The following is a 26,732-nucleotide window of genomic DNA, read 5'->3' as shown; positions in this document are numbered from 1 at the left end:
ATTCCTCACTCCTCCCTCCTCCCATCTCAGTGAGGTGGACACTCACTCCAGACTGCTGCAGCCAGAAACACAGGGACTATTCTACTCCAGCTCATAGCTGGAAGATTTTATTCCAGGGAGTGGCAAAACTTCAGTATTCATCATACCACTCCCAGCACCCTCTTCCTGAGAATAAGTCCCAGGTGAGTATAGTCAAGTCCACCATCTATTCATGGAATGGGCGCTCTAACTTGGATGTAGTGCACTGAAAATACTGGGGCTCCCATCACCCTTCCTTTGTCTCATGAAGCAGTGTTTCATGCCAGGGGAGGCAAGCCACGAGGACCTCAGGTTTTTGCTTTCCTCTCCATGGAGCACTCAGCTCCTAGAATGGAGGTGTCGCTCAGAAAAAAGCTTCCCCTTATCCCCACTCCCAGTTTCACAGTCCTGGCCCAGAGATTTTGCCTGGAAACGGGGGGGTGGGGGGGTGAAGCAGGCTGTAAAACAGATAGTTACTAATCTCTTACAAAGGAACTGACTTCACTTGCATGGAACATGGAGAAGTCCAAACCTAAAGGAACTCTCAAGAACAGTATAGGCTGTGATGAAAGGCAATCAGGAGATTTGTGAATTTAATGAAGATACAGCCTACATTGTAGGTTAGCTAGTTTGCAGGAGATAACTGGAGAATCAGACAGCGGGGAGGAGCTCTCCTGGGATCAGAAAAAATATCAAACACAGATCTCAGAAACTATTCCTCCAAAGAAGACATGACTTGATTGGATTAGTTTATGCCACCAGACGTTGTTGAAAATAATAGATCAATCAGCTGACAATTAGTAGAGTTTATAGCTGGATGTGGTCAGGAAAAGAGAGGAAATAAGCCGTATCAGTATTATTGTCATTTCAAGATGACTGTGATAGTCTACTCAAAGCTGTGCCTACCTGACAAGCAACATTATAGCTGAACACTATAGAGGGAAAGTAGACTTCACTAAAATAATCCACTTAGTCATTAAACAAGATGAACATGCATTTAACAATAACAAACACTGGGATGGGAGTGGGGGACCAGTATCCACAGTTGCTACATTATATAAAATGTCCAGTTCCTAACAAAAAACTACAAGGCATATAAAGAAACAGAAAACTATGCCCTATACACGAGGGGGAAAAAAAAGCCAGCAACAGAAACTGTCTGTGAAAGCAACCAGATGTTGGATTTAACAGAAAAAGATTTCAAAGTAGCTATTAAAAATATGTTCACAGACTAAAGAAAAGCTTGGTTACAGAAGTAGAAGAAGGTTTAATGGGAAGGTACTGACCCACTGATGGGGGGGACCTGTATAATTGTTTGAAACAGAAGAAACAGACATATGCCACAAATAACTGTTTTTACAGGATACTGCATGAGGTGGTGCATCCTGGAGGTGTGATTGTGCAAAACTTTTGTCCCTTTTGGCTTTTGTACTGAGAGATAAGCATTGTAAGTATATTTCTGGGTTCCTGTGTGTTATTTAAAAGTTGTGTTTCTCATGATGATTCCATGTTCACAGGAATACCTCATTTTCAGGTGCCAGCACGAATTGCAGAGTACTTGATGTACCACTAATCCTACCCCCAGAGCCCAGGGGGACATATGTGTCCCACATAATATGTATCAAAATCCATATTACCTATCGAAAATTCAGATATACTCATGATTCAGCATGTGTTCCATTAATGAAAAAACATACCAACAAAAAATTAAAAGCAAAAAATGACTCAGTCATGAAAGGGTTTAATTAATGCATACATACTCAGAGACTGCAGCAGTGCACAACCACAGGGACAGCTCCAAAAGGGCTGAGATCTGAATCAAGATGTGCAGTGGCTGTCATGGCTGAAATGTCCAGGGGCCCCTTAGGTGCAGAAGGGGACCAGCCCCGCCCTGTGTGGTCTCCACTGCTCCTGCCACCATTCTGCACCCTAAATTCTTCTTCTCCTCCTTGTGGCTCTTACCCATTGCTCCCACCTGCCAATGGCTCTTCATGGCACCTGAACCAGGTGAGACTGTAGAGGAGGTAAAGCTAAACTTCATGGGAAACCTGAAATAGAAAGGATAAGAAAGGCAGGTTGAGTAAAAAACCTGTGACCCTTCACATACAGTGACAATGATACCAACTGATGCTTCTCTTGAGGGATTATTTTAAAGACGAGCTTACCAAGATAAAAATTACATTAATGTATAAGAAAAAGTACATTCTCTAACTGCTTCCTTTTCTCAAAACCATCCTACCAAAGTGATTTTCCTAAAACGTGCATCACTGTCAACATCTCCTATGGAATCAAGCACCTTAGGGTGACATTCAAGGACCCCAGGATTTGGCCCCTGATCCTCACTCTACATTCATCCCTCTCCAGGTTGAATTTGATCTTCTGCCAATCTTATCTACCTGGTGCATGTATTGTTTTCCTATTGCTGTTGTAACCAATTAGCACAAATTGAGTGTCTTAACACAAATTTATTATCTTACAGTTCTGGAGGTCAGAAATCCAAAATGGGTCTCACGGTTTCAGCAGGGCTGCATTCCTTTCTGGAGACTCCTTGCCTTTTCCGGTTTCTAGAAGTTGCAATATGGAGATGACACAACCTTGCTCGCTGAAAGTGAAGAGGACTTGAAGCACTTACTGATGAAGACCAAAGACCACAGCCTTTAGTATGAATTATACTTCAACATTAAAAAAAAAAAAAAAAACACAAAAATCCTCACAACTGGACCAATAAGCAACATCATGATAAATGGAGAAAAGATTGAAGTTGTCAAGAATCTCATTTCACTTGGATCCACAATCAACACCCATGGAAGCAGCAGTCAAGAAATCAAAAGACACACTGCACTGGGCAAATCTGCTGCAAAATACTTCTTTAAAGTGTTCAAAAGCAAAGATGTCAGTTTAAGGACTATGGTGCACCTGACACAAGCCAGGATGTTTTTAATCACCTCATATGCATGAAAAAGCTGGGCAATGAATAAGATAGACCGAAGAATAATTGACACCTTTGAATTAAGGTGTTGGCAAAGAATATTGAATATACCATGGGCTGCCAAAAGAACGAACAAATCTGTCTTGAAAGGAGTACAGCAAGAATGTTCCTTAGAAACAAGGAATGGCGAGACTACATCTTACATACTTTGGACATGTTATCAGGAAGGATCAGTCCCTGGAGAAGGACCTCATGCTTGGTAGAGGGTCAAAGAAAGAGAGGAAGACCCTCAATGAGATGGATTGACACAGTGGCTGCAACAATGGGCTCGAGCATAACAACAATTGTGAGGATGGCACAGGACCGGGCAGTATTCCGTTCTGTTGTACATAGGGTCTCCGTGAGTCAGAACCAACTTGGAGGCACCTAACAACAACAACAGAGGTTGCCTGCATTCGTTGACTCATAGCTCTCTTCCTCCATCTTCAAAGCTGGTAACAGTAGGCCGATTCTTTCTCACAATGACTGCCATTTCTCTGGTTCTGCCTCCCTTTTCCACTTTTAAGGATCCTTGTGATTACATTAGTTCTACCCAGATAATCCAGAATAATTTCCCCCATCTCAAAGTCAGCTGATTAGCAACCTTAATTCCATATGCAACCTGAATTCCTCTTTATCAGGTTACTGAACATATTCACAGTTTCCAGTGAGTAGGATATTATGATGATTAATTTTATGTGTCAACTTGGCTGGGCGTTGGTTCACAGTGGTTTGGCAAAACACTAGTCTAGTTACTGCCATGGAATAGTTACATGTGATTAAATCAGTTGGCCTTGGGTAGAGCAGATTACCTACTGTTGTTCTTGTGTGCTGTCGAGTTGCTTCCCGACTCATAGCGACTCTATAGTACAGAGTAGAATTGCCCTATAGGGTATCCTAGGCTGCAATCTCTACAGAAGCAAATCATCAGATCTTTTCTCCTGCAGTTGGTGGGTTCAAACCACTGGCCTTTTGGTTAGCACCTGAGCACTTAACCATTGTGCACCAAGGCTCCTTTTACCTTCCATAACGTAATGTAATGTACTTTACATGTAATATAATGCAATCACCTTCCATAATGCAATCTAATGCAATTGATCAGTCAGTTGGGTCATACCAGTGTCGAGTAGATCCTAAACCTAATCAATTCTGAATTATAAAGAGACCAGAATAGACACAGAAACACACATGCATAGGGAAAGACAGATGCCATGGGAGAATTTTAAGATTGTTTTAACCAGTTAAAATTGCTCTGGGCAGATCAGTGGTTGCCTGGGAATGGGGCAGAAAGAATGACGGATCACAAAGGGGGCACAGGGGACTTTTGGGGGAGATAGAATCATTTGTTATCCTGAGAGAGATGCTGGTTACATGGGTGTATACATACGTGAAATTGTACACTTTAAATATGCTCATCAATACCTCCAGGCTATTTTTGAGAGTATTTATTAAGACTGCAACTAAAAAAGTAAAAAAAAACTTTTAAGAGTGCAACTAGTACCCTCTAATTTGGCAAATGAGTGGGGTGGTTAGATTAAAACTAAGAGTCATTATTTTCCTGTTAAAAAAATTAAACACTTTACCCCATATTAATAACTTTGCTCATTCAGTATTAATCAACAGGTAGAGAGAAGTAGACAGATGGTGGCAAATCACCACAAGCAGCAGTTTATTAAGTTCTTCAGCTTGGTTCTCAATGTCTGATTCTTTTCTAGCTCCAAGTATGTGACACCTGCTAATTTATAAGGTGGACAAAGAAAAGACATAGTTCAAATGTAGTTCCCTAACTACCAGTGACATTTTGCAAAGTTTGAAGGAACTTCAGTTAGTGACTAATGAATTTAATGATTATTGATTCTTAAAGGCGATATTTCCTCTCCCCCCCCAACCCCCCAAAAAAATCACCTCTGGAAAATCAAGTCAACACATTCTCTTTTGTTAAAAAAAAAAAAAAAAATCCCTTTACTGCTCATCTATAATTGAACACACCTGGAGCTGGAAGTTCAGTCTGGGACGAACTTGCTAAAGCCCTTTGTGGACACCCAACAAGAGTTCTGCTGGATTTAATAGTTGCCTATATATGCTATGAGTTGGAATCGACTTGACGGCAATGGATTTGATTTTGGTTATGTATGGAATGGCAGCCCTCCACCTCCAAACTCCCTCTCAATTATGCCTCTGAAATTCGCCAGAAATTGAGCTCAACTCTGTTTGCGTTATGTTAGGATTTCTCTGAGATCGACATTTCAGCAATATGGCAGACTAAATATTCTTTCAAATATCTAGTTGGGCTCATGAAAAAAAGCCAGAGAAATCTTCAGAGGCTCAAATGAAGATGATGCAGCTCTCCTGATTGAGAGTGAGGAATGGGATTTGTTGATCTCAGTCCCAAAAGGGAACGTCTTGGAATTTATTGTCATGAGTCACTGAGTGGCACAAACAGTTAAGTGCTCAGCTACTTACTGAAAGGTTGGCAGTTCAAATCCACCCAGAGGTGCCTTGCAAGAAAGGCCTGGTGATCTACTTCTGCAAGATCACAGCCACTGAAAACCCTATGGAACGAGTTTTACTGTGCAACACGTGGGCTGCCATGAGTCAGAATTGACTTGACAGAAACTTGTTCACTGATCATGACAAGAAATGAGACAGTAGGCCCATATGAGGTGTGGAGTAGGAATAGAGAAGCCCACATAAAGCGGGGACTCTTGATGACTGTTCTTCAGTTTAACTGTAGGCAGAAGACGAGGTTCTGGTTCTGAGTGGAGTGTAGTGACAGCGTGGTTTTAAATCTTCCCAATACTCCTCCAGAAAATCAAAGACAGCACAGATGATATCTGCCACTAAACTAGGTGACAGGAAATCCTTATAAACAGTAAAATATGGGTGTGGTCAACCCATACCAGGTGGCAGAACCACTGCAGGGTAAGCAAGGAGTAACTGGAGTAGTGGGAAGGAAAAGAGGAGGTCCTATGAGTTGAAGGTTGCTATGAGTCAGAATCGACTCTACGGCAATGGGTTATGAGTCAGGATGCCAGCAATTGCAGTAAGTGCTCACCCCCCAAAAAGAGGAGGGCTCTCAGATCTGATGAATGGGTCTGAGAAGAAAAAAAGTAACTGGAAGCCACTGAAGAGCCAAGTCCTTCCAGCCTCCAAATTCCAAGTGAGTGCTGATGAAGGTAGAACCTAGAGCAAATTACAAGGGAAGTCACTAAGGAGCAATGGGAGAATGATGGAGGGCTGAGATGACCTAAACCCTTGAGAATTATAGAAACCCCCTGTGTGTGTCTATTTACAAAATGACAGAGTCTTGACCTGAGTGGGGCATGCGGAGAGCAGGACTGATACTGAGCAGGGAAAGGCCGCTGAAGGGAATGGAAACGTTCCATTCAGACAGCAAGAAATAGTCCAGAGGAGGCAGGTCTAAGACAGTGTCAACAAAACACAGCTTCTAAACAAAGGTGCCACTGTCTTAGCTATCTAGTGCTGCTATAACAGAAACATCACAAGTTGGTGGTTTTAACAAATAGAAATGTATTTTTCACAGTTTAAGAGGCTAGTAGTTAGAGTTCAGGGCACTGGCTCTAGGGGAAGGCTGTGTCTATCTGTCAGCTAAAGGAGAAGGTCCTTGTCTTTTTTCAGCTTCTGATCATCAGCTCCTTGGCAATCTTCATGTGGTGTGTACCTTCCCCTCCATTCATGCTTCCTTCTCTGTGCCTGATCTGCTCTTTCTATATCTCAAAGGTGATTGACTTAAGACACACCCTACATTAATATAGTCTTATTAACATAACAAAGAAAGTCCTATTCCCAAATGGATTACACCCACAGGTATAAATAGGAGTTGAGAATTCACAACCCATATTTTTGAGGGACACAATTCAATACAAAACAATCACTACGAAAGGGAACAACTGTTAGAGTTCTGGGAAGCACAGACCAGGAGGCAGAAGCTCTCTGCGTCAGGTTCGGCACCTTTTTAAAGGCAAATAAAAAGCTACGAAAACACCATTTTTTACTCATTCATGATACCAAGAGAAGTGAGAGCCCATGGGTCATGAAGCTTGGAAAGTTGCCCTGACCAATGACTCCCTCCACAACCTCCTTACCTCCATACAAAGACAGCATGAGAAAAGGGACTAAAATAAGCAGAACAGTTTTTAAGAAGATGGTCAAAATGCACTTTAAAAATGTAACCACAGAACCAAAAAACCAACCAAACCCACTGCTGTTGAGTCGGTTCCAACTCATAGTGACCCTATAGAGAAAATAAAAATTGAACCTATGTTTAAGATAAGCTAAAAGAAATTAAGAAAATCGTCAAAGCTTTAAAACAGCACAAAGAAGGAATAGAAAAGGTTGTAAAAAGAGATAGCCAGGTAACGATTGGATATGAAATGAGAACAGATGGAAATAGGAAAAATAGAAACAAAAAAGAAAGGAAAAGAAATCAGAGATGAAGACTAAATTACTAGGAAAACACACACACACAAGAGATTCCACAGAAAGTATAGTAAAGGAAATATAAAGATAAAGAGGATTCGAAAGAAAATGATAGATATGAATTTAAAAAAAAATTGTTTTTTTTTGAATTACAGAGAAAAAATCCAATATTTATACATGTGTCTTAGGCTGGGTTCTCTAGAGAAGCATATATATATATATATACATATATATATACAAAACCTGTTGCCATCGAGTCAATGCTGACTCATGGTGACCCTATAGGACAGAGTAGAACTGTTCCATGGGGTTTCCAGGAGTGGCTGGTGGATTAGAACTGCTGACCTTTTGCTTGGCAGCCGTACCATGCCATTGCTCTTAACCACTGAGCCACCAGGTCAGTGGTTAAGAGCTTGGCTGCTAACCAGAAGGTGGAGAGAGAGATTCATCTCAAGAAAACAGCTCACACTGTTGTAGAGGATGGCAAGTCTCAAGTCTATGGGTCAGCCATCAGAGTGGAGGCTTCTCCTGACTCACATACCTACAGGGGCTGATGAACCCAAGAACAGCAGGTCAGACAGCAGGCTGCTAGCTTACAGGCTGTAAAGGCTGATGAGTCCCAACATCAGCAGGTAAGATGGCAAGCTGCTGGCTCACAGGCTGCAGAGGCTGACAAATCCCAAGACTGGCAGGCCATACAGCAGACCACTGGCTCAAGTCCCAAGAACTGGAGGTCAGGTGATGATGAGCCACATACAGGATCCAGAGAAAGCAAGTAAGCTTTGCCAGAATGTCCACATATATATTGGATCCAGGCCACACCCCCAAGGAAACTTCCCTTACAACTAATTGGCTGATCAAATCACAGAGGATGACTACATCATTACATAACTGCCAAACTACATCATTACATAACTGCCAATCTATATCATTACATAACTGCTAAACTATATCATTACATAACTACCAAACTACTGAGAATCATGGCCCAGTCAAGTTGACACACAAAACTTAACCATCACAATATGTATATATAATTGGACTCCCTGAAGAAGAAAACTGAGGCAATTAAACAGAAAAAAATACTTAAGTATTCTTAAATAACTCAAGAAATTTTTCTGGAAATAAAAGAAGACTTAAAAGAGGGTGGACCGCAGCTATTGTGGTCACTTGGCAAACAAAGGTAGTAATAATTGTTTCTGGAAAGAATCATCAATGAATGCTAAAATTAGTGAGTAAAATTATGTTGAGAAACAAGATGTTTACATTGTTCAGTAGCCAGTCACCAAGATGGCACCAATGATCCTCATCTCCTAGTAATGGTGCTCTTGTGTAGTCCTCCGCCCACCCCCACCATACACACACTGAATAGGGTTTCCATCAGTACCAGTAAGATATTATAAGATATTACAGAAATGATAGCTTGTGACTTTGGAGGATAGGTCATAAAAGACATTATGGTTGCCATTTTAAATATTTGGATCAACTGTTCTGAAGGAAGCCAGCTGCCATATCATGAGGATTGAACAGCCCTACTGAAAGCTACACATGATGAGGAACTGAGGCTTCCTGCTGACAGCCATGTGAGTGAACCATACTGGAATTGTTTCTCCAGCCTCAGTTAAACCTTTGGCTGACGTATTGACTGCAACCTCACGAAAGATCCTGAGCCAGAATCCTGAATTCCTGTTATACAGAACTTATGGGATAATAAATGGTTATTGTTTTAAGCCACTAAGTTTTGGGGTAATTTGTTATGCAGCAATATAATAAAGAATGCATCTCTGGTATCAAGAGTATGAGGCTGCTTAACAAATACCTAGAAATATGAGTGGTTTTGAGCCGGATAGTAGGCAGAATTTGGATGACTTTGAAAAGTGTGTTAGCGAAAGCCTAAAGAGCACGGAAGAGACTATTAGTAGAAGCTCGATGGCCTTTGAAGAGTGTCAAAGTAAAATGAAGATAATGTTATTGGAAACTGGAGGAAAAGGAACTTTTACCATGTAGTGGCCCAAAGTTTAGCAACACCGTCACCTGAAGTAACGTAGTAAATAGAAAACACACCTAATGAACTGGAGATTTCCAGGCAATGTTAAAGTTTTTTCTTGCTGCTTATACTAACATGTGAGAGAACAAGGGTGTCTTAGGCTGCGTTCTCTAGGGAAGCAAAACCAGTAAAGTGTATAAATATATATTTATATCAAGGAAATGGCTCTAGAGGCTATAACGTATCAAGTCTGTGGGTCAGAAAAGAGGCTTGTTGACCCCAAGATCAGCAGGCCAGAGAGCAGGACTCTTGCTCACAGGCTGCAAAGATCAACAAATCCCAAGATTGGCAGGTAAGACTACAGGTAAGGTGCTAGCTCAAGTCCCAAGAACCAGGGGTTAGACGAACAGGTGCCAGCTGCAGGATGCAGAACAAGTGAAAGTCGCCCAAGCACTGCCTGAACACCTGACCACACTCAATGCAGGCAACTCGCCCAAGGAAACCCCCCTTCAACTGATGGGCTACTCACAGCAGATTCCATCATGAGGGTGATCACATATCAAATCTCAACAGGGAAGTGATCACAACATTATACAACTGCCAAAACACTAAGAATCATGGCCCAGCCAAGTCGACATTCAATCTTAACCATCACAAAGGGCTAAGACAAAAAAAAAAAAAAAATGCTGTTAGCCAAAAAGTAGCAAGGACTTGCTGGTTTTAAAAATTTCCAGTTTCTCTAGATGGCACACTATGCAAAATTAAGAAATTGATTCCAAACAAAGACTAAATCCTGAGCACTTCCAGGAAAACACGGTGTCTTAGTTTCTCAGTGCTGCTGTAACAGAAATACCATAAGTGAGTGGCTTTAATGAACAGAAATTTATTTTCTCACAGTTTAGGGGCCTGGAAGTTCCAATTCAGGGTATCAGCTCAAGGGGAAGGCTATCAGCTCTGAAGGAAGATCTTTTTCTCTTTCAGCTTCCAGTATTTGGTTCCTTGGCTATTTTCATGTGGCATCTATCTTCCCTGATTGTCCTTGCTTCTTTGCCTAATTTTCTCCTTTTGTATTTCAAAAGTGATCCGTTTAAGATACACCCTACACTGACATGGCTTATTAACATGACAAAGAAAACCCTGTTCCCAGGTGGGATTACATCCACATGTACAGGCGTTAGGGTTTACAACACAAATTTTGGGGGAACACAATTCAATGCATAACACATGGTATAAAAATGAAGCCAAGGGGGTGACTCTAAAATTTTTTGTTAAGACTTCAGAATTATCCAAGGCAGTCTCTGAGAGAACTGTTCAAACAATAGGGCTTCTAAGAACCTTAAGGATGCTATCCCTGCACAGACTCAGCAGAAGGGTTTGTTTCAAGATTTGTGGGTGTGACATGTGTCCAATGGTGTGAATTCCACTAAGATTAACAGGACACCCACAAAGTTTTGAAAAAGAATTGTACTGGCACAAACACTGCCAACTTGGACTGAAAGGGACTGAGGCAGTAGAAAATGAAAAGATGTCTTGGACCCCAAAATTCTACTTGAAGGAAGTAGGCTGTGTCAGTTATCAACTTACTTGTCTCAGCTCCAAATCTACCCTTCCTTGTATGCTCTGCAAAAATGAAGATGAACTCTGTAAACATTTCTCCTTTGTCAGCTGGCCCAATGTTAGACTTTGCCAGTAGAAGGCACTGGAGGGACACTGGAGAAGAAGAGGTTTCTTCCCTGGCTCTGGTGTGCTTGTCTTTTGGAGCTCCTGAAAAGTACATGGTTTGTTATTTAATTTTTTATGATACATACATAGGAAACCCTGGTGGGGTACTGGTCAAGAGCTACGGCTGCTAACCAAAAGGTCGGCAGTTCAAATCTGCCTGGCACTCCTTGGAAACTCTATGGGGCAGTTCTACTCTGTCCTGTAAGGCCACTATGATACATACATAAAACATATGGTAAATACATATTAACAAAATATTTGACATTTCAACAATCTTCAAATGTACAGTTCAGTGACATTAATTATGTTCATCACGTTGTTCAACCAACGCCCTTATTCATTCCCAAATTATACCAACACCTTTAACAGAAGCTCAGTGTATGATTTTTTTATAGCAGTACTCAGCAGCCAGAAGCAAGCTGCACCTTCCTCCAGCACACTCCTTCAGGTAACGTCGTAGCAGAGTGCCAATCATGGTGCATCTCATCATGACTGGCTTCCCCTGGCACACACTTCTCCCTTGCTCAGGTGGTTTCATAGTAGAGTGCTGCTGGCTAGGTACCTCTCCTTGGATGGCTTCCCCTGCACCCCAGAAGCTTGCAGAGGGTCCCCCCACATAAATGGCTTTCATGAGGTATATCCTGCTCTGGCTAGCTTCACAGCAGAGTGCCAGCAAATGGGACATCTACAAACAGCTTTTCCTTTGCACATCCCCTCAGGCAGCTTCACAGAAAAGTGCTTGTGGTCAAGGCACCTGTGAACAGCTTTCCCTTGGCACGTCACCCTCAGCAGCTTCACAGCAGACTGCCAACAACGGGACACCAACCAATAGCCTCCCACAGTTTCATAAAAGAGTACCCTTGGACTGCTTTTATAGAATTCTATTAGATTCTTCTCTTGATAACGTACCTATTAGCATGCCAATATACTGCAGATTAATCACTTCCAATCGAAGATTATGTGGAAGGTCCTCCGTAGAAGTTAAATAGATTTTGAAATATGGAAATTTGGATTTACATTGAGGTCCATAAAACACTGCTGGAATTGTAGTTTGAGCTCAGATAATATACCTTCTGCAGATGTGGGTGGAAATGGAAATATTGCCTCTCATTTTAACTTTGACAGCACAGGAAGTATATAAAGCAGTTTGCATTATTTTTGATTCAAATATTAGTTGTCTAAATGGCTACTGCAGTGTGTTTCACATGTAAGCACTGTTTTGCCTTGTGATTTTAGGTTGAATTAATTAAGAATCATTATTAAGTCTGCAGCAAAAGCTAATTTCCAAAGCTATTCAGTGTTTGATAATAGTGGCTGAAGGCAGTTCTTATTCAGAAAAATTTCTATCTCAGCTCTGAGCTCAAAAATTGAAATAAAACTTCACTATTACCAAGTCACCAAACTCTTGTATGATGGGGCATATAAGGATGTACAGGTACTATTTCTGACAAAAATTAATGGAACTGTTGATAGTTAAGTCCACAAGAATATTGCTCATGATAGACAATACTGGTTTAATAACACATGATAGATCAAAATATTTTCTTCAGAGTCACTGCTGATAAATAATACAATGAAGAACCATAGGCATTAAACACTTTATAGCACAAGCTTTGCACATTTGCTTAACTATGGCTTTTACTGCTCCACACATATTTTACCACCATATTTGTAACACATACTAGCAGATTCCACTTCAGGTTGTACTCAATATGCTTTCTCAACTTCTTTGACAGTATTCTTACCTATATTTATTCTACACAGACTATTCATAGAGGTTATTTCTTTAGTTACTGCCAACTCACTACTGGCTCCTGAGTAAACAACTGAGTGGTATTGGTAATATCTGTTGATTCACCAAGATTCAGGGAAAACCACTCAAATAATTTGCCTTTTTTAAAAATTCACTATCGATGCTGTTCCTAATGTTCTCAACTCTTTGAGCAACTGTTCTCACTGAAAGGCGAATAGTCTTGAACAAGTTTATTTTTTCTGGACATGTTTCTTCAACTGCTACAGTCAAACACAATGGCATAGTGGTTAAAGAGCTCAGCTGCTAACCAAAACGCATCCACCAGCTGCTTCTTGGAAGCCCTCTGGGGCAGTTCTACTTGGTCCTATAGGGTCACTGTGAGTTGGAATCAACTCAATGGCAATGAGTTTGGTTTTTGGTTTGGTTATATGGCTTTCCTTACTTGGCTAACAAATGAACCAATCAGAAACTTACTTCGGTTCACTTTATATTTTTGAAGGAAATCTGCTGCATATAAGAAAACCAAACCAAACCTCTTGCTGTTGAGTCAATTTTGACTCATAGCAATCCTATAGGACAGAGTAGAACTGCCCCATTGAGTTTCCAAGGAGCTCCTGGTAGATTCGAACTGCCAACCTTTTGGTTAGCAGTCATAGCTCTTAACCACTACGCCACCAGGGTTTCCCACATATGAAATAGGCCATACTAAATTTTCTAATTTTTCTGATCACTGCTTTCTTGTAAGAAATAGTTTAATGAGTGCTTAGACTGGTAATGTTGAGTATATTGTATTCTTTTAGCCCAGCTGTAGTGTCATTGCACTTTGCTACTTTATTCAATAACATAGTAATCTACGTTCTATTCTGCCTTAAAAGACAGTAACATTCCAGAAGGTGGATTACAAGTGAAGCCTTCCTCAAACCACCACAGGGCCACTGGGGCTCTGAAACCAACAAGACAGATCTCTCAGAGGCCCTTCTGAGGCATGCTAGCCCCTCCTCCTCCTGGAATGGAGGAAAGTCTACCTGTGTTTCTCCCAAATGCCAGCTCAGGTATAAGCAGTCCCCACAGTGCAGGGAAGGAAACCTGGGGCAAAACCAGATAGCAACATGCAGCCCTGAAAGGGGATCACTGGACGTGTGTTTTCCAACTAAAAATCTGGTTGCAGAAACAGTGAAGGGAAGAGAGTAATAACCAGAGGGGGAGGACTGCACCTCCTGGTGAACAGATTGATTACTACACAATATCTCACCTGAATGGTGGTGCTCACTGGTGGACAGACTGACCACAGCATGCTCTCTGGTGTGTTTGAAAGAGATAAAAGTTGAAAAACAAGATCTGGAACACTTGAATCTCAGTTAAACCAGGGAGGTAGAAGGAGCTATCACAGAGAGGGAGGGGAAAGCAAAGGCTCTGCCCATCTAAGAGTTTCTCGTGGAAAGTAGTGCAGGCAAAAACACCAAACACTGGGGAAAACAGAAAGTCAACACCTTGAAAATTTCAATGCCCCAACAAAAAATTACAAGACACACAAAGAATGGAGAAACAATGGCCTAATCAAATGAACATGACAAAGGCAGTGAAAGAGCATCTAGGGATGACCAAATAATGAAAATGAAATAATATAATACAACAACATTAAACATAATTAAAGAACTAAGAACAAAATAAGGATCTAAAAAAAGAGAGAGAGATTGCAACTGAAAGGACAGTAACTGAAATGAGAAATACAATAGGACTTACCAACAGATTTAATCAGGTAGAAGAAAGAATCAGCAAATTAGAGGACAAGGGAGTTAAAATTACAGACACTGTAGAGCAACAAGGACAGAGGCTAAAGAATGCTGAGCACAGTTTAATGGAATTACGGGACAACAACAAGACACCTAATATACAGATATGGGAATTGCAGAAGGAGATAAGAGAAAAAGACAGAAAGAATATTTGGAGAAATAATACCAGAAAACTTTCCCAATCTAATGAAGGGCATAAATCTACAAATCCAAAGAACCCCAAGCAGGATAAACCCAAAGAGATCTACACCAAAACACATCATAGTTAGGATCCCAAAAGATAAAGAGAGAATCCTGAAAGCAGCAAGAAAGAAGCAGTCACATACAAAGGATCCCAAATAAGATCAATTGCCAATTTTTCCTTAGAAACATTGGAGGCCAAATGGCAATGGAGTGATATATTTAAAGTGCTGAAAGAAAAAACTGTCAACCAAGAATACTATACCCAGTAAAACTATCCTCCAAGAATGAGGGTGAAATTAAAACGTTCCCAGACAAACATAAGGTAAGAGAGTTCATATCCACCAGACCTGCCCTACAAATAATATTAATGGGAGTTCTGTAGATGGGAGGGAAAAGACAATAGAAAGTAATTCAAACCTGTACATAAAAAGAAAGATCCCTAATAAAGGGAAATGCATGGACAAGTACAGGGCTAGAAATAAGGTATTCGTGCGTGATAATTCTAAATAACATAAAATTATATAAAAGGTAAGGATAAAATTATGTTACAGGGCACATGAAATATAAAGACATAATTAGCGATAGCAACAACAAAGGAGGAGAAGAAGAGTGGTATAAATACAGAATTCCTTATATGTTACTAAAGTTGCTACCAACTTACCCTAGAATGTTATAAATATAGGCTCTTAAATCTAATATTCATGGTAACCACTAAGAAAATATATTTAAAAAACATACACAAAGGGAAAGGAGAAGGGAACCAAAAAAGCTCACTACAATAAATCTACAAAACACAAAAGAAAGCAGTACTAAAGGACAAAGACAAAAAAGGCTTAAGACACACTAAAAACAATTAACAAAATGGCAGAAGTTTGTCACTTCCTGTCAGTGATTACAGTGAATGTAAATGGCTTCAATCAAAAGGCAGAGAGTGGCAGAATGGATTAAAAAAACATGATCCAACTACATACTGTTTACAAGAGACACACCTTAAACCCAAAGACATGAATAGGTTGAAAGTGAAAGGATGGAACAAATATTTCATGCAAATAATAATGAAAAAAGAGCTGGGGTGACAATTGTAATATCAGAAAAAGTACATTTTAAGACAAAAACCTGTCAGAAGAGACAAAGATGGATATTACACAGTGATAAAAGGGCCAATTAATCAAGAATATTTAACAATCATAAATATGTATACACCCATCACTGGTATATCTAAATATATAAAACAAACACTGATAGAATTAAAGGGAGAAATAGATAGTACTATAATAATGCTTGGAGAATTCAATGCACCACTTTCCATATCGGACAGAAAACATCTAGAAAGAAGATCAACAAGGAAACAGAGGACCTGAATGACACTATAAACCAACTAAACTTAACAGACATGCACAGAACACTCCACCCAAAAACAGCACAATATATATTCTACTCCAGTGCACACGGATCATTCTCAGGGTAGACCACATTTTAGGTCACAAAGTAAGTCTTGATAAATTTAAAAAGATTGAAATCATATAAAGTAGTTTCTCTGACCGCAATGGAGTGAAGCTAGAAATCAATACCAGAAAAAAACTTGGAAAATACAAGAACATATGGAAATTAAAAAACACACTATTAAGCTACCAGTGGATAAAGGAAGAAATCAAAGGACAAATCGCAAATTTCTTAAAGTAAAATGAAAATGAAAGCATAACATATCAAAACTTATGCGATGCAGCAAAAGCAGTACTCAGAGGGAAAATTATAGCAATAAATGCCTACATTTAAAATTCACAGCCTAACCCAACAACTCCAGGAACTAGAAAGAGAAGAGCAAACTAAGCCTAAACTACCAGAAGAAAGGAAATAACAAAGATCAGAGTAGAAAGAAATAAAATCAAAAACAGAAAAACAATAGGATCAATAAAATCAGAAGATGGTTCTTTGAAAAGATTAATAAAGTCAACAAATAATCAAAACAAAATGAAAGACGGGACATTACAATTGACCAAATAAAAACAGAGAGGTTTCAACAGGCTTTTTTTACAGAAATAGAAACACCAATCCTCAACTTTATATGGAATAGCAAGAGGCCCTAAATAGCTAAAGCAATGTTGAAAGCAAAAAACAAAGTAGGAGAACTAGCGTTTCTTGATTTTAAAACATTCTACAGAGTTATAATAACCAAAACAGCCTGGTACTGGGATAACAATAGACATGTAGACCAATGGAATAGAATTGGGAGTCCAGAAATAAATCCACACATCTATGGTCAACTGATTTTTGACAAGGGTGCTAAGTCCATTCAATGGAGAAAGAAAAACCTCTTCAATAAATGGTGCCGGGAAAATTGGATTTCCACATGCAGAAAAATGAAACAGAAAAATTGGATTTCCACATGCCTCACACCACACACATAAACAAATTCAAAATGGACTAAAGACCTAAATGTGCAAACTAAAACCATAAAATTCTTAGAAGAACAAGCAGGGGTAACACTGTCAAGCCTAGCTTTCAACAACGAATTATCTAAGATAATAGCAAAAGCACAAACAGCAAAAGACAAAATAAGTAAAAGGCACCTCATAAAAATTAAAAACTTTCGTTCCCCAAACCAAAAAACCAAACCTACTGCCGTCAAGTTGATTCCGACTCATAGCTGCCCTACAGGACAGAGCAGAACTGTCCCATAGGGTTTCCAAGGAGCACCTGGTAGATTCAAACTGCTGACTTTTTGGTTAGCAGCCGAGCTCTTACCCACTGAACCACCAGGGCTTTTCCAAAAAAGTGAAAAGGCAAGCTACCAACTGGGAGAATATCTTCAGAAACCATGTATTCAACAAGAATCTAATAACCAAAATATAAATAAAACTTTGACAACATAGCAACAAAAAGACAAATATAGCCAATCACAAAATGGGCAGAAGACTTAAACAGACATTTCACCAAAGAGGACATTCATATGGCCACCAAACACATGAAAACATGCTCAGCATCATTAGCCATCAGAGAGATGCAAATCAAAACCACAACGAGATGCCATTTCACTCCCACTAGGATGGCTGTTCTTGTTAGGTGCCAGAGAGTTGGTTCCAACTCATAGCAACCCTGTGTATAACAGAATGAAACACTGCCCAGTCCACCAGGATGGCTAAGGTTAAAAAACAAAACAAAACAGAAAATAACAAATGTTGGTGAAGATGTAGGGAAATTGGAACCCGTATCCATTGCTGGTGGGAATGCAAAATGGTACAGCTGTTACGGAAAAACAGTGTGGGGGTTTCTCAAAAAAAAAAAAACTAAAAATAGAACTACCATATGACCCAGCAATTCCACTCCTAGGAATATACCCAAACGATGTGAAAGCAGAAGCTCAGAAGAGACCTGTATACCAATGTTCACTGCAGGACTATTCACAATTGCCAAAAGCTGGCAACAGCCTAGATGCCCATCAACAGATGAATGGATAAATAAACGTGGTACATACATACAATGGAATACTACTCAGTTGGTAGGAGAAATGAAGTCTTGATAGATACTACAATATAGATGGAGCTTAATGACATTATGCTGAGTGAAACAAGCCAATCACAAAAGGACAAATATTGTATGATCTCACTTGCATAAAAAGACAAGAAAAGGTAAATGTATAGACATCAAAGTTTATTTATGGTTACCAGGGGTGTGAGGGAGGGGGGAAAGGGAGTTAATGGTGATGGAAAAATCACATTAAGTGTAGGGTTGCAGAGCTGATTATGTCCATTGCTGTGAATAAGTTGCACACCTGTAAAAAGCTGAATTGGCAAAAGTTGTGTGATAGACATATTTACAACAGTGACAAAAAAAGTAGCTGCTGAGGCTGCTTATGTACAATCAAATACCTCATGGTATTTGGTTCCTCAGTTTGGAGGTTTAGGGTCATGGTTTCACGGGACATCCCAGTTAACCAGATTAATAACGTGTTTAGTGCTTCTGTTCTACTTCCTTGTTCGTTGTGTAGTGCCTGGGGTCTTAAAAGCTTGCAAGCAGCCATCCAAGGCTGCTTTAGTTTCTGTTCACCTGGAACAATTGGTTTCTATTCACCTGGAACAATGGAGGAAGAAGGAGAGTCAGAGACAGGAGGAAGATATGGAATGTGTGGCTAATTGCCTCCATGAACAACAGCCTTCTTTGCTTTGTGACCAGAAGAACTGGATGGTGCCCGGCTACCATTACTGAACATTTTGATCAAAGATTCCATGGGAGAATTCTGATCAAAACGGGGAAAATGCAGAAGAGAACTTTAAATTCTCATAGACTAATGACTTTCTGGAGTCATGGAGAGTGTATGTCACCCCTGAAACTACTGCCCTGAGATAATCTTAAACCAAAACCTTAAACCAAAAATACTCCCCTAAAGTCATAATAGTTTAGCTTAACTAGTAAAAAAGTAGCCTTGACTAGTCAGCCTTGACCATTATGCTCTTTTAAAAACTATATGGGATCAAAATGACAACAGCAACTCGAAAGATTAGATAGGAACCTTAAGGGACAGTGGGTTTATGTTAGTGAGGGAGAAACAACTCAAAAAGGAGGGTGAGAATGGTTGCGCAACTCCAAGAATGCAATCAATGTCCCTAAATTGTACACGTAGAAACTGTTGGGGGAAAAAGAAGATGGTGACATTCTTAGTCGGCTATCTGACATGTTTTGACATGTACTGGTAGTAAATAACAAATAAATTAAATGTTGTGGTATGGCTATATGTGTGGGTCTCAAAATGTTGCCGAGTTACACCTGTATTACAGCAATTTGTAATGCACCGAGCAGCAGTGTGAAAAGATGCGTGCCTGTGAATTTTAAGTAATTTTCACGACATGAAATATTCTTCTTTTGATATTTTTCAACCATTTAAAAATGTAAACACCATTCTTAGCCTGCAGGAGGGGGCTTGGATTTGGCCTGTGGGCTGTCTCTTATTGAGTCCTAATCTACTGCTGTAGCCAGGAGGCAGAAGGCAATGTGGTCTCTGTTGTTCCAAACTCTCTTGTTCCTGGAGGGCCCAAAACCCTGGAAGGATATGCCAAGGGCTCTGCTGCCAGCCACCAATAGGGAAATGGTGAGTAACAACAGCAATGAGAAAGCAAGCTGAAACGTCGAGGAGTCAAAAAAGGCTTCCCTGACAGTCACAAGAACATAATTGAATTTCTCTTGTTTTTTTCTTCCACTCACAACCCTATGTTACTTTTGTTCAGAGTCCCAAAGAGTCTCCCTGTCTCTTTTAATCCAGAGACATTGCCCTGGGATCCTCTCCCACCTACCAAAACCAAACCCACTGCCACCAAGTCAATCCTGACTCATAGTGACTCTACAGGGCAGAGTAGAACTGCCCCATTGGGTTTCCAAGGCTGTGTAACCTTTACGAGGAAACCCTAGTGGTGTAGTGGTTAAGAGCTACGGCTGCCACCCAAAAGGCAGGCAGTTCAAATCCACCAGGTGCTCCTTGGAAACCCTATGGGGCAGTTCTACTCTGCCCTGTAGGGTCACTATACGGTCGCTATATCTCGGAATTGACTCGATGGCAATGGTGTTTTTTTTTTTTTTTTTGTAGCCTTTAAGGAAGCAGACTGCAGCATCTTTCTCCCATAGAACAGCTGGTGGATTTGAACCACTGAACTTTCGGTTAGCAGTTGAGTGCTTAACCACTGCACCACCAGGGCTCCCACAAAGAAAGGGCCTAAGAAAAAATTCATCTAGCTGACGAATAATATGTGGTGCCCAGGACTGGGGGAGATAGATGGAGGGGTACAAGGAGGCTATGGATGCCACAGGGGAGAGGCAGTCACTCCGAAGTGTTACCCAACCTCTGTGTCACAATCCCTCAGGGTCTGCTGCTGCTGTGGCCACTGCAGACACCAACCTGAAACTCCTTGGGATAATGTTGAAGCTGGATTCTGGAAACTGGAAAGGGGGAAGATGACCTAGGGGAGAAAGGCAGGGGGTAAAAGAGTAGGATTTAGAGCAGGATGGATGAAGAAGCAGCCCCAGAATCTCTCAGTCTTGACTCTTCAGAGCCCCTGGCAAGCTATTTTAGTTTCATACTTAAATGAAAAGAATATCAGGGAGAAACCTGTTCCAAATTCATGAAAGGCTCATCAAAACAAAGATTTCTTTTAGGTACAATGGTGGCTCCTTAGGACAACAACATCATTCCTAAATAACAAAACTTTCCCTAGCCCATCTGCCAGGGGCCCACATTAATAGGTATTAAATTTGTCTCACTGTTAATCTGCTTCCAGTGGCCACAACAGCTAGAAGGATCACCCAGCTGTAGTCTCAAAACCCAAGGTCACCATGGAGAAGGGGAAAGAGTCCTGGACGAGAAGCCGGGACGCTTCTGGTCGTCATATCATTTTGGCAAGTTGCTTAAACTCTTAAAAAAAAAAAAAAAATTTTTTTTTTTTTTTAGGTTTTCTGAAATGCAAAGTGAGGCACTGGCCAGTCCCTCTCAAACTTTAACTGCATGTGAATTACCTGGGAATTTGTTAAAATGCAGATTCTGATTGAGTAGGGCTGGGGAGCAGCCTGAGAACCTTTGTTTGTAACAGGCTCCCAGGTGCTGCTGCTGGTCCAGGAACCACCCCGAGTAGCAAGAGACCAGATGGTCTCTAGGTTCCCTTGAAAGATATAAAACATCTTAACGCTCAAGGAAGATATCATGGTATTAATTCTCAGAGCACACTGGCTTCTCCTCCCATTTCCCTTTAGGTCATTTCCTTCATCTCTTTGCCTCCTGATTCAGAAGGACCAAAAATCTATCTTTCCCAGGCCTGACAGTTTTTTTCTTTCTACAATACATTCTCATATCTAATTGCTTACTTGACCTCTCCGCTTAGATGTCCTATAAGCCCCTTCCTTACACTCCACAAATCTGCTCCACCTCAAATATTCCCAATACCAGTAAATGGCACCTCCATCCACCACATTGCTCAAGCCAAAAATCTGAAGGTGTGATGCCTTTCCCTCTCACCACTGCCCCCACCCCATCCCATCAATCCCCAAGTTCTATCAATTCTATTTCCTAGGCAGCTCTCTATCCACTTACAAACTGATAAGGGCATGGCCCTTTACTTTCTTTTCACACAGGCTTTGAACACACTGTTTCCTTCTCCTAGATTCTAGAACATCCCCATCACTACCTGGATAAGAGATCGGCTTAAACTTCAATTCCTCAGGGAGATCTTCTTCAGCCCCTCTGGACCAGAACAGGGTCCCTGTTCACACTCCTACTATGGTAAGCCCCAGGAGTATCCATAGTCACTTGTCTGTCTTCCCCATCAAAAAGGGACATGCTTTATGCTCTAATCCCTCCACCTACCCCACTGAAATGAAGCCAGTTCTGATCATAGAGACCCTATAGGACAGAGTAGAAATGCCCCATAGGGTTTCCCAGGCTGTGAATCTTTACAGAAGCAGACTGTCTCATCTTTCTCCCATAGAGTGACTAGTGGGTTCAAACCTCCCACCTCCTTTCAGTTAGGAGCCGAGCGCTTAACCACTGTGCCACCAGAGCTCCTTCTCAACTGCAGGATCTAGCAAAGTGCCTGGGGGCATGACAAGTGTTCAATAAATATCTGTTGATGATTGCTCTTAGATGCACCTTATGCCTGCTGCCCCAAGGCCCTCCCTCAATTAGACTTTATTTTTCTTCTGGGCAGAGTTTTCATTTGTTCTTAAATTCCATCCCCAGGGGTAGGACTACAATAACTGCTTTCTTTGATTGCAAATGTCTTCTGAGGAAGGAGGGGAGACATTTCAAGTTTGCTATTCTACTCCTGGCACTAAGAGAGAGTTGCTGTTTTGCTTAGATACTGACTCACTGCTAATTCCCCCACTTTTAGTGAAAACAAGGAAGAACTGCAGGTAAAACTGAGCTGAAAGACCAGGATTAGTGAATATTCACCTGGGATGCCTCCCTGGACAGGCTCCTACCTTGAACTTTAGACAACTCAAGATGGTAAGCCATTGCCATTACAGGATGGATGGGCGGTACCTCCAGGAAAATATGCTCACAGGAAAGAGGAGCCAGTTCCAGCAGCCCACGTTTCTACATGTGGCCATGCTGCAGGCACAGGGCGGCAATCAGAGGACAGGAGTCCTGGGCAGAGTATCACTCAAGTCTAAATGTTGTCTCAGTCATAGCCCAAGACCGAGGGGATTCTGCAGTCCCCTCTGGGCCTCCTGGCACCAGAGGCATCTCATATATGTACAAATGGGTCAGTGAAAGGGCTAAGCACAACTAACCCATTGCCACTGAGTTGACTCCAACCTATAGCGACCCTACAGGACAGAGCAGAACTGCCCCATAGGGTTTCTAAGGAGCGGCTGGTGGATTCGAACTACCGACCTTTTGGTTAGCAGCCATATCACTTAACCACTGCACCACCAGGGCTCTAAGGGTGACTAGGAGCCATAAAAGCTAGTCCTGCTGGCCTTACACAAGTAGAAGGTGGTCTATGTGATTTGAATTTTAGGAGTATTTTATCTCCCTCAAATGAACACTTCAATCGCACTATTAGATCCATGGTTTCTAACTTTATCCATCCAAAGGCACAGGCCATTGTAGGGCTAATGTCCCTAAGAGATACCAGTCATTTATATTTCAATACAAATGAACAATATGCACTGAAACATAAATGTCCTAACAGCTTTTTTGTCCTAAGAACTTTTTGTCCTTCGGTTTGATATCAGGAATGGAGGAGACCTTAGGAATGAAGAGAGTGGAATAACACTAGGAGAAGGCAAGCTAGATGTGCTGAGTACCCCAACATATGAATTAAAAACAGCAACAAAAACAACTAGCCCCTCGCAGGAGTCCCTGGGTGGTGCAAACAGTTAACACACTTGGCTACTACCAAAAGGTTGGTGATTCGAATCCACCCACAGGCCCCTTGGAAGAAAGGCCTAGCAACCTGCTTCTGAAAGCTCACAGCCACTGAAGACCCTGTGGAACACAGTTCCACTCTGCACACATGTGGTTGCCGCACATCAGAATCGACTTTACCACAACTGATTTGGTTTGGTTTAGCCCCTTAAAAAAAAAAGCTCACAGCCACTGAAGACCCTGTGGAACACAGTTCCACTCTGCACACATGTGGTTGCCGCACATCAGAATCGACTTTACCACAACTGATTTGGTTTGGTTTAGCCCCTTACTGCCTTTCAAATGTGGTTTAAAACCCATTAAGTTTCAAAAGCTTTCCCAATAAAACCACTGTTTATGAATTTAAGAACTGATTCTTATTGGTCATCCTCTTCTCCCCGATCTAAGCCAACTCTCTCAAGGCTAAAGATGTAACCGACATGCCTGGCATGGAGCTGGGAGGGCAGGTGGGGACTGTCACTGGACACGTGATCACCAGGGTCTAATGAAAGTGTTAAAACAAAGGACCCTTAGATATTCCTCTGACAGCCTCCTGGAGAACATAGAGTTCGTCTGAAAAAACCATCCTTTTCAAAACATTTGAATATCATACATTTATATCAAGGCAAAATGAACACCCCCAACGTTCTAAAGTAGATGTGGAGCTGTGTTAACATCCAGTCAGAGAGCCCAGAAATGAAAGCCAACTGAAAAATGAGCGTTCAGAGAAACCAGCACTCACCTAAATTCCCCGATCCTGGTGTTCGTTTCTACATCCATATCCATGTAGAAAAAGTAGATTTCATTCATGGGGTAGACTCAAGATCTATATTTAGTTAGCTACCAATTACACTAGTCATTGTGCTAAGTTTTTATGTACATTATCTCATTGAAGGCTGCACAAAATCCCGTAGAGTGGGTACTACAGTTATCCCCATTTTATAAAAGAGGAAACGGAGGCTTCCAGAAGTAAGCGATCCGAGCAGGGTAACAGCTAGCAAGCGCTTTAACAGGGTTTGAATCCACCTGTCACTCTAGAGGTTGAAATCTGACCTCCACACCAAGCTGCCTTCCCACCCCGGGGCACTGAGACCAGAGGGCTCTAGGCGGGAGAACCTCCCACTTCTTAGAAGAGATCATGTGAGCGGGAGGGTAGACGAGCAAATCCCAGCCCGCTGCTGGCAAATAAACTTCACACGTGCCATTCTCAAAGACAGGAAGTCACATCAACACACTTTCAAATTAGAAGATGACAGAAGAAATTGTCTTTTAATGAGAAACTAAGTTGCTCTGTAAACTTTCACCTAAAGCGCGCGCGCGCGCGAGCGCACACACCCACACCCACACACAAATTGTCTAAGTTATATATACTTACATCTGGTAATTTCTGCCTTGGGGGAGCGGGCTTGTTTATAACATTTTATAATGCAGCATGTCTTGTGAATTTTACTGTTCATTTCATTTTATATGTTTGTGAGTCTGTGTGTACATATGTACACACACATACTTGAAAACAAACCTACATTTTAAAAGCTCTGTAACTCAGGATCCCGCCGTTGGATTCACGCACACACCTCCTTGTCCTGAGTCATCCCTGGCTGCAGATGCGGAATCACCTGTAAAGCTTTAAAAAAAAAAAAAAAAGAAAGAAAGAAAAGAAAAGTGCCCGGGCTCCACCCCCACTCTCTGACTCACAAGTCTTACGAAGCTCTCCGGATGGGCCGGTTGTGCAGCGGGGCTAAAAGCTCCTGTTTTAAATTGGTGAGTATCATTTACCAGTCTAAGATCATGGCTTATCAGAACCCTTCTTGATAGAACGTGCTTACTTATTCCCTGGGCGTGAGCGGCGAGCGGAAGCCGAAGTTGCAGGACGTCACCCCACCACTGGGTCACCTCGCTCCACGCGCCCTCACCTCTCCAGACTAGGGCTGGTCTGGGGCGTATACAAAACCAGGTTTCCTCCTTCAGGTCACTATTTGACTCTATTGTGCTGTCTTTAAACCCCATTGCCCTCTAGTTGATTCCAACTGTAACGACCCTGTAGGACAGAGTACAACTGCCCTGGACGTTTCCAAGGCTGCAAATCTTTACGGAAACCGACTGCCATCTTTCTCCTGCAGAGCAGCTGGTGAGTTCGAACCGCCGACCTTTGCCTTAGTAGCGGAGCGTCTAACCACTGCGCCAGCAGGACTCCTTAGAACTTTAAAAACAGAACCGTTTTACACCACCAGAAGTACTTTTACTTTCAAAGGGAATGACCAAGCCCCATCCTCACCCCACCCCGCTATTGCACTTCTCTGCAGCATTTCTCTGCAACAGTGAGTCAAAGATGGTTCAATTCACCATCGGGCTCTATCTTGACCAATTTAGCCTTTTTTAGCGAGGTAAGCTGTTCTCTGTGGCCTACCTCGGTCAGGCTCAGCTCTCTCACCTCCTGCTTGTTAATGATCCATCCACCAGCCACACTGGCTGGGCCGGCTGCTTGGCCTCTGCTGCCCTAGGGAAGACCTACCACCCACCGGCTGGCTACCTGCCCCTTTCCTGTGGCGCTGCCTCTACTTAACTCCCGCAGCAGAAGAACTCAGGGGCAATTATAGTATTAATGAGGAAATATTGGGAGGCACATTTACAAGAGTACAATAAAAAAAAAAAAAAAAAATCCCAAAGGTAGCAATTAAAAAGATTTAATTGGAAAGAATGAAATAAACTATGGTCTTCCAAACAGACAAAATGCAATACCTACTTGGCTTTTCTACATGTTGCAACTTGAAAAACTTTCAAGTATTCTAGATAATAGTTGGGTCGGTCATGTCCGCTGATGAGTCCCCTACTGGCACTATGGTCCTGTATGAACTTCCAGTGTAAATATGCTCTGTTTATTCACTCTATTTACCCCATCCTTCACTGGGAGTATGGCCACCATTTTTCTTGACCCAGATTTTAAAATGAATTTATTGGTCAACATGACTCCTAAACTG

General features: G+C 41.5%; 1 long non-coding RNA gene across 2 annotated transcripts; it reads right to left on the bottom strand.

Annotated features, from left to right (window-relative positions):
• Positions 1–649: 649 nt before the first annotated feature.
• LOC111753082 (uncharacterized) lies at positions 650–25,367 on the bottom strand. 2 transcript variants are annotated; one of them, XR_002787933.2, is made up of 5 exons: positions 21,366–25,367; positions 20,752–21,264; positions 10,998–11,177; positions 2,496–2,620; positions 650–2,066 (listed from the first exon to the last, which is right to left on the bottom strand). It is a non-coding gene; the product is annotated as an uncharacterized LOC111753082 (long non-coding RNA). The 2 variants fall into 2 exon arrangements; XR_002787932.2 differs by having other exon boundaries at positions 650–2,620.
• Between the last annotated feature and the right edge of the window lie 1,365 nt (positions 25,368–26,732).

The sequence above is a fragment of the Loxodonta africana genome, chromosome 2 (assembly GCF_030014295.1).
Source record: "Loxodonta africana isolate mLoxAfr1 chromosome 2, mLoxAfr1.hap2, whole genome shotgun sequence".
Lineage (NCBI taxonomy): Eukaryota > Metazoa > Chordata > Mammalia > Proboscidea > Elephantidae > Loxodonta > Loxodonta africana.
This window is presented reverse-complemented; position numbering and strand designations above follow the sequence as displayed.